This window comes from Desmodus rotundus, chromosome 9 (assembly GCF_022682495.2).
Source record: "Desmodus rotundus isolate HL8 chromosome 9, HLdesRot8A.1, whole genome shotgun sequence".
Lineage (NCBI taxonomy): Eukaryota > Metazoa > Chordata > Mammalia > Chiroptera > Phyllostomidae > Desmodus > Desmodus rotundus.
This window is the reverse complement of record NC_071395.1, coordinates 68,706,208-68,720,429: the sequence shown is the minus strand read 5'-3', so window position 1 is coordinate 68,720,429 and position 14,222 is coordinate 68,706,208. Positions and strand designations below refer to the sequence as shown.

The following is a 14,222-nucleotide window of genomic DNA, read 5'->3' as shown; positions in this document are numbered from 1 at the left end:
TCCTTTTTTTTAAAGCCACATTTTATAAACTGATGTCAATGCTTTGTACTGTGGGGGTCAAAGCCAGCACGCATGTCGAGAGTTTCGGTGTCCTACGTGTGTCTGTGTAAACTCTCTGATGTGGACGCAAAGGTAGAGGGTGCGCAGACCTTCAAGCCACAAGCTGAAATAACGCAGCATTTCTGCTGAGCCGCTTTGTGACCTAGCTGACAGCTTGCAGAGCATCTGTGCAGGGGGGCTGGAATCCTCCATTCTGTCTTTTGTTTCAACAGAGTCCTGCTAGTGTTGTGAGCATTCTGTCATGTCAAGAGTAACTGGCTCTCTAACTCCTTTGATTACCTCCCCAACACCTGTGTACTGTTCTAGAACAACTGTGAACTCTGTGTGGGGATGGCACATTCCTGTCTTCCTCTGAAGCATGTGTCTATTTTAAGTGTGAGTGAACAAAGAACTCTGCAATATTTTCTTACATTCCATGCACCTACTTTTTAAATTCCCTTTGTGATGTTTGTTCATCCTATAGAGAAAAAATATCTGTATCTGTGTATGTATTTTCTGTTGTGTCTCTTTGTGTCTAAATAAAGTTTATTGAGGATACAGGTGGCATTTGTGGCTAAACATGGGTTACAGAATTAAATCGGGACCAGTGGCTCCAGAGGGGGAGTTGGGTTGCCCAGTGAACCACTGAAAGGCACAGTCCTAGTCACACCCACGTCCCCTCATACCTGGGCCAGCCGGCTGCTTTGTGATAATTATCTATCACTGTGAAACCATCACTCTAAAATGTAGCATTTTAAAGTGGTAATAAACATTTATTATCTTGCATAGTTTCTGCAGTTTAGGAATCTGGGAGCTGCTGAGCTGGGTGCTTCCAGCTTGGGGTGTCTCATGAGGCCACAGTGAAGGTGTCAGCAGGGGCCGTATTGCCTCCGAGTGGGGCTGGGGCTGGGGAACCTGCTTCCGAGACGGTTCTCTCACAGGGTGCTGGCTGTGGGCAAGGGCCTCCATTTCTCCCTGTGATGTTCTCTCTGTGACTACTTGGGTAGTGGGGCTTCCTCAGAGTGGGCAATCCAAGAAAGAGAAAGACAAAAGCCACAATGTCATTTATGAGCATCATTTTCACAATATTCTGTTGGTTACACAAGTCAGCCCTATTCAGAATGGGAGGAGACTGCACAAGGGTGCAAACATCAGGTGCAAAGGATCATTGAGGGCCCCTGTGGTGGCTGGCTGCCATGCTCCCACGACCCCAAGAGCAGAGCTATGCACGTGAATCTTTCGACACAGCACAGCGACTCTTACTCAGGTTTCTGAACTGCAGTGGTTCCCACCCTCACCCCTGCTCCTTGTAGGTGGCCACCCTGAAACACCAAACAGTTCAATCAAAGGAACTCATTTTACACACACACACACACATAGTTGTGGCTCTTGGTTCACACGTTCACTTAACAAATATTTCATGAGGCTTTCTACATGCTAAGCAATGTCCAGAAGTAAACAAAATAGAATCTGTTCTGTGGAGCTTATACTCCACTGGGGGAAGCAGACAAAAGTTCTCAATGACAAGAACAAGGAGGCAGGAAGTTCTGTGGCAGGAAGCCCCTCTGGGATAGGGTAGTAATTGAGCAGAGACCTGCATCCCAGGCAGAGGCACCGGGAATATGCTGAGATAGAAGCTTCCTCATGGGCCCAAGAAGTGGAGAGAGGCCAGTGTGAGTGCAGCAGGATGGAAGAGGCCGAGGGTAGAAGGAGATGAGATCAGAGAGACGGGAGCTAGATTACGTATTTATCAGGTTATGGACATGAGCCTTCTTTCAAATTAGCTGGACCTTCATCAGAGCAACACGCGGGTCATTCTCTATCCGTACCTGTCCTTTAGGTCACTGTAACTGGGGGCATCCAGAAGGCCTTACCCTGCTCTTGAGTGGAGGGCCTTGCTGTGGCTGCTGCTTGTTATCTCCCCTTCTTCACTTGTGTGTGGCCAGCCTACCTGAGTCCGTCACCTTTACCAGATCTTCTCCATTCTCTGCCATCCCCTTTCCAGGAATGTACCTTGTGTGTACCTTTTTATTTAGACAATAACTAAAGTTGCATGAGCAAAGAGACTGGGGATTGGTGGAGGGTAGAAGGGGTGCTTTGGAAATGAGGGTCTCTTTAGTCCCCACGCAGCCTAGTTCTCTAGAAAAAGGCCAAGCTCCATTCTCCCTTCCTTCAGAGCAAACCAAGTTCAACTCTAAGTGGTGCCTGTAAGCACAATGACCCCGTGTGAATGCCCCAGGGAAGCGACCATTCAGAGGTCTCTAACATATCACCCTCCTCTGTCATGTGTGTTTAATTCTCTACCATTCCAAATCCTTCTTTCCTTGTTCTTTTGTGTCAATTCCATTACTGCCTTCTTCTGGCCCCTCTTCCTTTACTCCTTTCCCTACATTTTCCTAAGGCCTTCTGGTGGCATGTGGCCACTGTGTGGACCCAGGATGACTCTCGGGACTAATGGGGTAGCCACACAGGCTTTAGCAGGAATACAGTCGCCCCACCAACCCGATACCGATTATCTAAGATCTGAGCAGGAGTGTCCCTGTTCTAAGTGGCATTGGTCGCCTTTACTGGAAGCTTGGATGACTCCAGTCCCCTGTGCCATTTCACAGACCCCAGAGGCATTAGGAGATAGAAGCACATGCTGGCTGCTGGGAGGACAGCTCCAGTTTCAGAGAGCTCTTGCTCTCCCCATGTTATAGGGGAAACACTGAAGCTAGCATGGCTCAGTTGACCTGCCCAGGGACCATCAAACAGGTAGCCCTGTTCTGTTCCAAATCCAGGCCTGTTCCCCAGGCTTGAACTCCCGGACACTGGGTGTCCTGCCTCTAGACGATGGGAGGGCCCGAGGCAGTGTTTGGGCTACAGTTCCGCGGGAGCTGCACCTTGGTGGGCACTCAGCAACTGATGGCTGTTTCTTATTAGAGGTACAGTTTGCAAGACAGTAAGTGACAAAAAAGACATGGACCAGGAATTCGAGCATTAACAGTGTGTTAGCAGGGTTGATCCTTTCAGAAAGGAAGTTCATTCCCCTCTCATAATTTTTCAGGGTCTGTCTACACCTACAGAGACCCTATTCCATTTATGCAGTTTGTTTAAAATCTGTCAGGCAGGTTTGTTTTTTTCTTGAGTCTGGTAGAAAGAGCCAGAAGAATCTTTGTAGTAGCCCTTACATAGAGAGGGTTAGCTCCAATGACCCCACTAGGGCTCCGCAGGCTGCCCCAGGCCTCAGTCCTGACGGGACTCAGGGCAGCGCTCAGTGTGGCTGTCTTCTGCCCTCAGGCAGTTTGCAGAGTGTGATGGGTGGGTTACAGCCACCCCTCTTCTGGTATTCTGCTGTGTTCACTAGGTCCTTTCCTCCATTCCAGGAGCCAGTGATAGGGGGGTTGTGTTTATGGGCGAGAGAGGGATAGGGAGAGGGATCTCAAAGCCTTTGCAAAAAGGTGGGAGCTCCAAAGTGGTTGCCCCTTGTAGGAGGCAAACACTGTTGCCCATGTAGCCGTTCATTTCAAGTAAGCACATTGGCTGAGTGTGCCAGACACTGTCCTAGGCATTGAGGTTGCAGCAGACAGACAATAGAAATCAAGAAAGAAAGAAGTAAATATGTGAAGTATGTCAACATGGAGTTAAGAACTATGGAGCAAAATGAGGCAGGGAATGGAAAGGCCGACTTCCTGGTTTTATAAGAGCATCCAGAAGGTTTCAGAAAAAGATGACATTTGAGCAAAGACTAAGGAGGCAAAGAACCAAGTCAGCTGACTCTCTGGGGAAGGTTCTCCTGGGTTGAGGGAGCAGTGGTGCAGCACTCACCTGGCTTGCCTGGGGACAGTTGTGACACGGGAGCAGATGGAGCAGCAAGGGTTGGGTCAGAGAGGGGCTGGGGCTTGACCACACAGGGCCTGTGAGGCCATTGAAGGAACTGGATTCCAGGTGGGGCCAGATAAAATGCAGAAGGTTTTCTGCCTGAGGCATTAGGAAGGTGGAAGGCTGGGAGAGATAGTGTTTGGGCAGAGGTTGAGGGTGAGGTAAAATCATTCTGACTTCATATTAAGTTTTAGATGCTTATTAATAATCCATATGGGTGCCCTGGCTGGTGTGACTTAGTGGATTGAGCACCGACCTGGGAACCAAAGGGTCGCTGGTTTGATTCCCAGTCAGGGCACAAGCCTGGGTTGCAGGCTAGGTCCCCAGTGGAGGGCGTGCGAGAGGCCCCCCTACACATGGATGTTTCTCCCCCTTTCTCCCTCCTTCCCCCGATCTCTAAAATTAATTAATTAATTAATTTTTAAAAGTCCATGTGGAAATGTCAAGTTCGCAGGAGATGTCCTGGCTGGTAATATAAACGTGGGCATTTCCATTTTATGAAGCCAGGAGCCTGGGTGAGATCAGCTAATGAGGAGGGACCCCCAGAGGAGACTAGTCAAGTGTGGGGAGCCAGGAAGCAAGAAAATCATGGAAGACTGGTGTCTTGGACGTGAAGCAGAAAACAAACAAGGGTTTCCGAGGGAGGGAGCAAGCCGCTACTGTATGGCATAGAGAGGCCCGGTGAGATGAAGCCTAAAGTGGACATGGGTGCAACATGGAGGTCACTGGAGGTCATCAGTGACCTGGGCAAGGGTACTTTTGGGATGGCAGTGCACATGTCTGTCCAGGTGGATGGATGCAAGGGAGATTGGGTAACATCCGGGATGTGATTCTATGGGACCTGGGCAAACTGAGTAATGGGAAGAGGAGGGTTCACTATGCTAGCCTCTCTATTTTGGGATATCTTTGAAATTCTCCATAATAAAAAGTGTAAAAGATTTTTAAAATAAGACAATGGAAGAAGTGGAATAGGAGATGGCAGATGTAGTCTTTAGAGTTTTACTGTAAAGGAGAGTAGAGCATGAGGGCAGTAGCTGGGAGTATGATTTAAAGAGTTTTTGTTTGTTTGTTTTTCTGTGTGTTGGTAAGATGGGAGAAATCACAATATACTTGTTTGTACAGGAATGATCCAGTAAAGAAGGGAAAATTGAAACTGCAGGTGGGGAGGAGGTTTCAGAAGTGGCATCTTTGACAGATGAAGCCTCTGCTACCCAGGTGGAGGGGCTGGCCTTAGAGTCACAGACGGGAGGTGGAGAGTATGTAAGCACAGTGCATGCACAGGGACATATGAGATTGGTGCTCAGTGATTTTGGAAGCAGGTTCATCATCTGTCAATGAGAGTTAGAGAGACCAACCATCCATGTTTGCCCAAGACTGTTGCAATTTTAGCACAGAAAGGCCTGTGTCCTCAGACATCCCCTAGTCTCTGGTAAAAGGAGGTAGCTGGTCACCCTTGTGAAGATGTCTGAGCAGGCCCACCTGCACAGCATCTTTGTTGCCCATCTCTAGAGCCGATAGTGGACTGAGGACACTGCTGCCTTGGGCTGACACCTGCACAGCCTCCAAGCACTCAGGGCCTTGGGACTAGACTTCCCTGAACTCACCCTGGGGATGGAGAGAAGCCTGGAGAGCAAGAAGTGCTGCCCTGTGGGGACCATTCCAGACCCCAAAGAAAGACCCTGAACAGAATGTCTTCATTTTGTCTAAATGATGCCCCCCTGGGGACTAGGCTGGATATGGCCCATCCTTCTGCTTAGCCACTCCCCATGGGGCCTAAGGCAGAACATGAGGGAGGGAAGTAAATGCTGCAGAGTGGTGGGGGCATCGGAGCAGGGGCTGAGAGCAAAGCTGGAAAAGCAACCATCCTGATGCCAGTTTGGAAGTCTCAGCAACAAGGGGAGTTGCAGAGATGGTAGCCTGGCTGCTTGAGTCCCCAGATCTTCGAAGGAGGAATAGTGGTCCAGAAGGAGTCATTGGAGAGCTGTTAGGGCCTAGGCCCAGGGCACCTGCTCTCTCAGATGAGAATGAAGCAGAGATGGGTTCTAACATTCAGAAAACATCAGGTGCCAGTGATGAGTCTGGGCAAGTGGCTTACAGGAAGAAGAAGGCAGGGCAAGGGAGAGCAAGGACCAGAGCTTTTTTTTTTGGTAATTAATCCTCACCTGAGGACAGTTTTTCCCCTTGCTTTTAGAGTAAGAGGAAGGGAGAGAGAGAAACAGTGATGAGAGAGAGAAGCATCAATTGATCGGTTGCCTCTTGTTTGTGCCTGGACTGGGGATCAATCAAACCCACAACCCTTTGGCTAAGGGATGATGCTCCAGTGAATTAAGTCACACTGGCCAGGGCAGACCAGAGCCTTTTGGTCCATATGATGAGGGGGGAGATATTAGAGGGCAAGAGGTGGGGGAGCGTTTGGTGATGACAAGGTAAGAATGCTCTAAGGAGCTTTATGAAGGGGAGAGGTAATCAGAACTGAGGGCAGGGCCCTGTTTCAGATTCATCAGGTTCCACATGGGCTGTGGACATCCCAACCAGCACTGTTCTCCTTAGTGTCATCCCTCAGCCCTTTCTCCAGCCCCACTGCTGGTCCGAACCCCGTGCACTCCCTGGACTTATACTCACCTCTCCCACCGGCCCATTTGCCTGGGCACTGCGGTGGCTGTATGTGGTACAGGTTTGAAATTAGGTCTCTTCCACAAAGAAAGAAAGAGGGGGGGGAAGGGAGGGAGGGAGGAAGGAAGAAGGAAGGAAGGAAGGAAGAAAAGGAAGGAAGGAAGGAAGGAAGGAAGAAAAGGAAGGAAGGAAGGAAGGAAGGAAGGAAGGAAGGAAGGAAGGAAGGAAGGAAGGAAGGAAGGAAGGAAGGAAGGAAGGAAGGAAGGAAGGAGTGCGTAGGCTTCTGCAGAGCTGCAGGCTGCCACCCCACACCAGGATTTGAGCAAGAGCCTTCAGACCATCCTGCGAATACAGCAAGGAGACCCCTGAGCCATTTGGCTAAAGAAACCCAGCTTAGATATTTTCATACTCTGCGGGCCCAGGAGAGTGAGTGGGTTTGACTAAACCAAGGTGTTCACGGCTGGACTCCAGATAAAATGCAGAACTCAGAGGTGTCTGGTGTCCATGGCAACAGTGAGCCTGGAAGCAAGAGAGAAGGAAGGCCGGGTCTGCCCTGCCTGAGGTTGGCCTCTGAGCTGTACCACCTGGGAGCATTCTTTCCTATACCTCTGCATGGGCCAGGGGAGGGCAGGAAGGAGTGGGCGGAGGGCACCCGAGGTAGAAGCTATCTGCTGGTTCTGATCTGCACATGGGACAGCTGCCTCTGTGAACTCTGTGCCCACTCACTGCCCGCACCATCAAGAACAAGGCATTGAGTTGGTGGGCTCAGATTCACTCTGCGGTGTTTCTCATGCTCCAGGCCAGCACACATAGACTGCCCCTAAGCCTCACTCTCAGGACAATATGTGGTGTCAGTGGGATTACATTTTTTGTTAGAATTGAGTCACAATCACAAGGGGACTAATTGGTTTAAATGGATTGCCACAGAGGCAAAACTGCATCTGCACCAATGTTGACTTTGATGCTTACCCAGTGAACCCATTTCTCCATGTGACTGCTGCTCAAACAAAATAAAAGGAAATAAAGCAAAACAAACCCCAGTGCAATACCTTTGAGAGTTTCAGAATTGGATACTTGTGTTTGTGATCTCAGCCATGTTATGATCTCAGCTCAAAGGCAGCTGTTCTGCCAAACCCCCTTTCTCACACTGGCCCTGCAACAAGAATACCTATGGCCCCTTGGGAAGCAGAGAGGGGGCTGGCCCAGGACCTGTCTCCACCTAGATGAGTTTTGGCAGCAGTTAAACCTTGCAGCTCGATCTGAGGAGCACGGTGCTTTGGACCCACTTCCTGAACCAGCCAAGAGTCCACCACTAAGGTAGGACCACCCAATTTGCCATTGAGAGACCCACTCAAGGCACCAAGGAGGTTGTCCACAAGTTTTCTGTACCCCTCTCTAACTCACCTTGTTCTAATAGCAGTGCTTGGATTGAAATGGCACATTGATAGGGTATCTAAGCTATCACCCAACTCCCACTACCTGGGTAGGTGGTGGCACAGAGAAACATTCCCAGGAGTCCATGAGGCCGTTGGCTGAGTGCTGAACCATACACATCCTTGTTTAATGCTTGCTTGTGGGCCTGCTGTTGATGGTCAATGCAAGGTGCTGAGACGATCTGCTGGGCAGGCGTAAGGAGAGGAGGGAGAGCATGGGGCAGAGGGGGCAGGTCAGGAGACACTGTAAGTCTCATTGCCTTGGGAAGTTTCAGTTCTTACCCATAGGGGATGTGGATGTTCTCAAAAAAGGAGTAACCCAGGTAGTGATAGGTACAGCCGGAGAGAAGTCTTTTTGGTACATTGAGATCAAGGAAACATCCCTTACTCCTCAGACGCTGCCAGCCCAACTTTGTTTCTCTGCCCAGGCAGAAGCAGAAGGCACATAGGACTCTGTTGGCACCCTGAGTCTTTGTGGTCTCTGCATCCTCCTTGGGAGAGGATAGAGGATCAAACTCTGTTTTCCCAGAGTCTAGCTTGCCCAGCCAGAGGTCAGACAGCTCAAAGCTGTGTGTTTCTTGTTTCCAGTTGCTCCCTAGTGCCAGACCTGAGCTTTTTCCTGCTGTGACCCATGGCTCAAGTGGGCCCAGGGGAAGTGTGTGGCCAGTACAGTCTCTTCCTAGCATTGCTCTTGGCACTGACTGGTCATCTGAGATCTCCCTTTCCCATGAGCCAGCCCTTGGCATTGGCTTTCCTCACCCTCTGCTGCTCACTGCCAAGTCTCAGAAACCCTGACAGCTAAGCTAGGTGGCTGTCAAGCCCCAGGAAGGTGATGGGAATGCCTCCTCTATGCCAGCTGGAGTCTGTGGCCGGGAGAGGACAGTCTCTCAATCAGCAGTTACTGGGATTTCTTGGTGGCCTAGAAGTGGGACAGAATACTGATGCCTTCAGGTTCTTGGGACTCGACTCTCTGGAAGACAACCACATAATTCCATGTCTCTGCTCTCTGCAGATTATGTATGTGGCAGAATAAAGAAATCCAGCCTCAACCTCAGTCTTGCTCCCCTCCCAATAGTGATGTGAACTTCCCTCATTAGATAGTTGTAGGAAAAAAATGGTGAGAAGAAGAGAGTCATTGGATCAGACATGCTCGTCCACTCCTGGCTCTACCACTTCCTAGCTGTGTGACCTTGACCTCTATGCGATTTATCTATGAAATAAGGTAGCAGTAATACCTACTGCACAGGGCTAGTATGGAATTGTATGAGGTGAAGCATGTACCAGAGCACTAAGCACTCAAGCAGTGGCAGCTCTTCCTGTCATTCATGGCTCCAGAGTGCTGTAGAACCTTATCACTGAGGGTAATATGGAAACCAGCAGCATGGGCATCCCCTGGCAGCCAGTGAGATGTGGAGACTCTGGGGCCCCGTCTGACCCTGATGAATCAGAACCTGCATTTCGGCAAGGTCTTCCGGTGACTCATATGCACATTCAAGTTTGAGCAACATTGCTGTGGAAGAATTTTTGCTCTTAAGTGTGGTTCCTCAATGGTCTTCCAGGTAACTTCCATTTTGGAGATTCTTTGGCCATGAAGTCTCATTTGATATGTAGCTGAGGAGGGAAGAATAATTTGAGGAGGAACACCGAACCCGGAGGGGTGACACACACAGACCTTTTAAGACTCCAGTGTCCTGTCCGAGATGTCAGAATCATGGAGTTTCGTCTGTTTCAATAGAACTGAAGTATGAGTTGAGCGAAGATACCTAAAACAGGGCCCGCCTCCCAGAGCCAGAGTACGAATCCTGCCAATCAATAGGAAGGAGATCCTGAGGACAGCCAGAGAGGGGCTTACCGGAGGAAAATACTGCCCCTGAATGGTAGGGTCCTAATGGCCTCTGTCATGAGACAGGATTTGAGATGGCCGTTGCAGGACAGGAGACGGGGTGTGACGCACCAAGAGTGAGGCAGGGTGGGAATTTCAGAAGGGTTGCCTCCTGGACCAAGGCCTGGAAGTGGAAATGCCTGTGTGAGGAGGGTGCAGGAAAGTGAGGGGGCAGCAGGAAATGGAACTAGAAAGGTGAGTTGGAGACAGTGTCCTCAATCTTCCCAGGTGCTCAATAGGGGCTGAGTTCCTAATCATAGTTGACTGTTACCTTTCTTCTCTTCTGCCTTTAAGAATAACACTACAAAGCAAAACAAATACGGCTTCTGTGTGAGGCTGACTGCACTGGCAGAGATGGACCTAGCAAAGGTACGGTCAGTTCCCAGAGATCTGTTCCCACCACCCAGAGGGCCCTCCCTTGCGTGAGTCAGGTGTGGCTCAGGCTGCAGAACTGAAGGGGCTCACGTGGGCTCCTGGGTTCAGGGCAAATTCCGCCCCCCACACGGAGTCTCTGACTTGAGGTATTGATATTATTGATATTGTGTCAGTCCTCAGTTTTTTTGTGTAAATCAGAGCACTGAAGGTGAATATGACCCTTTGTTCTCTGATATTCTGGGGTTATTTCAGGATAAGGCATGTCCTAAATGTAGAACAACAGCATAGAATGCGTCAGGCAGCTTTTCCCACAGAGGAGGGCTTTGAGTTTAAACACTTCACACGTTCCCAGAGCGGCCTGTTCTGCTCACACTGTAAGATTCTTGCTAGAGACTGTCCAGATATGGATGCAATACTAGAGAGAGGTGATTTTTCCCCCAAGATTAACAGCAGATTGTTCATTCCTGAAGGCCCTTCCACTAGCAATGCATAAATGTACACCTAGGGTCCAGAGGGCCAGAGCTTGTAAAGTATTCATTCCTTGAGTAAGATTGATATTATTCCTTGTTCTCTTCCGATGCTTTGCAGTGAAACATTTTGGTTGCCCTAGGAGGATAATTCTGGGGAAGCATAATGATTTTCTGTTTTGTTGTTTTTTTTTTTTTTTTTAACTAAGAGCAATTGGACACAGATGCCTGAAGCCTGACCCCTGAATCCATTCAAATGAAAGAGAGGGGCTGTGGCAGGGATGCCAGCTATGCCCAGATCAGATCTTGGCCTATTTGGAAGAAACTTATGTGTGTGCAAATGAAGCTGGGGGTGCCTCAGCAGATGTGGCACCCCTAGCTACGCGGGTGTTTGCGTAGAACCCTGTGTGCTGTCCTTAACATCTCTTTCCCTCACCACACGCAGCCAAGTCTGTTACCATTCCACTCCACTCTCCACTGCCTGCCCTCTTCTGAGCTAGCCTCCCAAACCACAGCTCCCCCCTTCCCATCTAGACAACTTGGGAAGACCTCCAACAAGGAGTTCCTTTCTTTCCCCAACATCCTGTCCTCTACTGAGCAGCCAGATTGACTTTGACCTAACTTATTCTAACCTAGTTTAACCTGACTTAATCCTGACTTAATTATTTAATCTGACTTAAAGCTAAGATCTATTATCACCTCTGCTTTGTTAAACCTCAGAGACTCTCTACTGGAGTCAGAGTCTTAAATATTAACCTCACTCTTGAATGGAGCTTGCCCATCATAAAAATACTGGCTGAGTTCAAAACTCTTAAATGACAACATGTGCATACTCTCCCTCCCCATCTGTTTGGCCATGGACATGAGTCAGGAGCAAAGCAAATATGTGGCATGCAAGGCCTGCGCCATCTGGTCCCTGCTTACTGCTGGGGCCTCTTAGGGTACTGTTCTCCTTCTTGTTCAGTGCACTCCAGCCAAAATTGGTTCGCTTTCTATTCTTCCTCCTTAGGGCCTTTGCACAAGCTGTTTCTTCTGTCTGGAATTTTCTCCTGAGTCCTTAACAGACCAGGCTACTCGTTGTTCAGGTCTCTATTTGGATTTCCCTTCTTTGATTAAGACTGCCTTGCCCCTCACATGGCAAGTAGATCCATTATGTTATATTTACTTTCTTGTACTCTTCAAAAATATTTTTAATTTATATGATTTCTTGCCTAGTATCTGTCTTTGCCTCTAACTCTGTGAGTAGGACCACGTCTGCTCATGTTTACCACTGTGCACCCTGTGGCTGGCCTAATGCCTGGTGCATAGTTAACATTCAATGGGTATTTGTGAATGAATGAATGAGGACTGAGTGGATGAATGAATGAATTGAAGCAACACTAACCTGGGAGCCAAGAAACTTGGGAAGCTGTTGCAGATGAATGTGGTCTTGGGAAAATTGCTTCACCTCTCTGGGCTTATATCTCCCTACCTGTAAACTTTTTATGCAAGATGCTCTCTGGTCCTGATGTCCCCAGACACGTGCATGTGTACTGAGACCCCCAGGTCAGAGGTGTTGTAGGCAGTTTTCCGTGTCCTTTTCTCAGTCACCTCCAGAGCTGTTCTCCACCCCCTTACACCTCTGTGAGAAGTGGTCCCCCTTTGGTTTTCATTTCACTGTACTCTTTATGACGCCAGTCATGTGCATGTTAAACACAAAAAAGAGACATATGGTCACCATTTTGCATTTTGCTTTTTAAACCTACTGTGGCTTGGAGATCATTTGATATTTGCACAGATAGATCTAGCTTGATCTCTGTTTCCCATAATGGTTGCTCAATAATTCATCCTGTTACAGCATCATTTATATAACCAATATTAGCCCCACCACTTCCTTTCCTTTTATTACTTTATATCTTTTAAATGTTTTTATTGAGAAATAATCTCAGAATTACATAAAAGTTATAAAAGGAGTTAAAAAAGGAGTACAAAAAAGTCCTGTATACCCTTCAAATTCTTCAAATTTTAACATTTTATTACATTTGTTTTATCATTTCCTCTCTTTGTTTCAGTCTCTATATGTGCATACTAGTTATATGTAGATATAAACATACAAATATACATTTTTCTAAAAATAACATACATGTATAATTTTTTTATCTTTACTCGAGGACATGCTTATTGATTTTAGAGAGAGGGGAAGGAAGGAAGAAAAAGAGGAAGAGAAACATCGACGTGAGAAACACTGATAGTCTGTCTCATGTGTGCCCCAACGGGGGACCAAACCCGCAACCTAGGTGTGTGCCCTGACCGGGAATCAAACAGGTTCCCTTTCAGTTTACAGAACAGTGTTCTAACCAACTGAGCCGCACTGGGCAGGGCATATAATTGTGTGTGTGTGTGTGTGTGTGTGTGTGTGTGTTTTAATATTTGAGAGTAAATTGCAGATATGATGGTCCTTTACCCATGAATACTTAAGTATGTATTTTCTAATATCAAAGACATTCTCATACATATCCACTGTGTGATAATCAAAATCAGAAAATTAGCATTGATAAAATACCATTACCTAAATAGTTTCTATTCAAATGTACCACTAATGTCCTTTATAATAAAAGAAAAATGATCTTCTTGGCTTAGGGTCACATGTTCTTTGGTTTGTAGTTGGGGTTTCAGTACCGTTTCAACTATTGACTGGTTAGGTTTGTGCACATGAAGGCCGTTGATGTCTAAGTGTTAATTATATATCCTGCTGTCAATTTATTTTATTGTTTGAGTTATTTTTATCATTCAGATTTCAGGTGCGCTACAATGTCATATACAAATAGAAGTAGTTTTGCTTCTTCTTTACCTTTAACTTTGATTTCTCTTGTCTGATTGCATTGACTTAATACCACTGTGTTGAATAGTAATGAAGATAGAGGGAGTCCTTGTCTTTCTTCTGATGTTAGTGAAAATGCTCTATAGCTTCCTCATTGCTGTTTTTAGGACCAGAGTACACAGATACAATAGATAGATAGATGATAGATATATGTTGATTCAGATTAATTCACACTAAAAAGTATCCCTCAATTCCTATTTTCTTAAGCTTATAAAAATCAGAAATGAGTACTGAATTTTGTCAAAGCTTTTTCAGTATCTATGGTAATAATTTATGACTTTTCCTTTAGATTTGTTAAATTGATGAATAAAATTAGTGGCTAACCTAACATTGATTCAATCTTGCATTCCTAAAATAAATCTTACTTGATCATATTCTATTATTTTTTTAATATGGTATTGGATTCTATCTGTTAATGTTTCATTTAGTGTTTTGTGTCAATATTCATGAATGACACTGGTCTCTAGTTTTCTTCCTAATGCTATTGCGATCATATTTAATATCCACATTACAGTTGTTTAATTGAAGAAATTGGGATTTTTCCTTCATTTTCAAAACTCTGGAATCATGGGTTCAACATTGCAACTGTCTGAAATAATTCTCCTATAAAACCATCAGAGCCTAGTGATTTTGGAGGGTAGTTTATTAATAAATTTCACTATAAGATGTGTGCTTTTTATTTAATTTTTTAA

At 46.8% G+C, this 14,222-nt stretch overlaps 1 protein-coding gene across 4 annotated transcripts in view; it reads left to right on the top strand.

Annotated features, from left to right (window-relative positions):
* The window catches only part of SHISA6 (shisa family member 6), a 274,869-nt gene that overhangs the window by 131,431 nt on the left and 129,216 nt on the right, over positions 1 to 14,222 (top strand). The window lies entirely within an intron of this gene.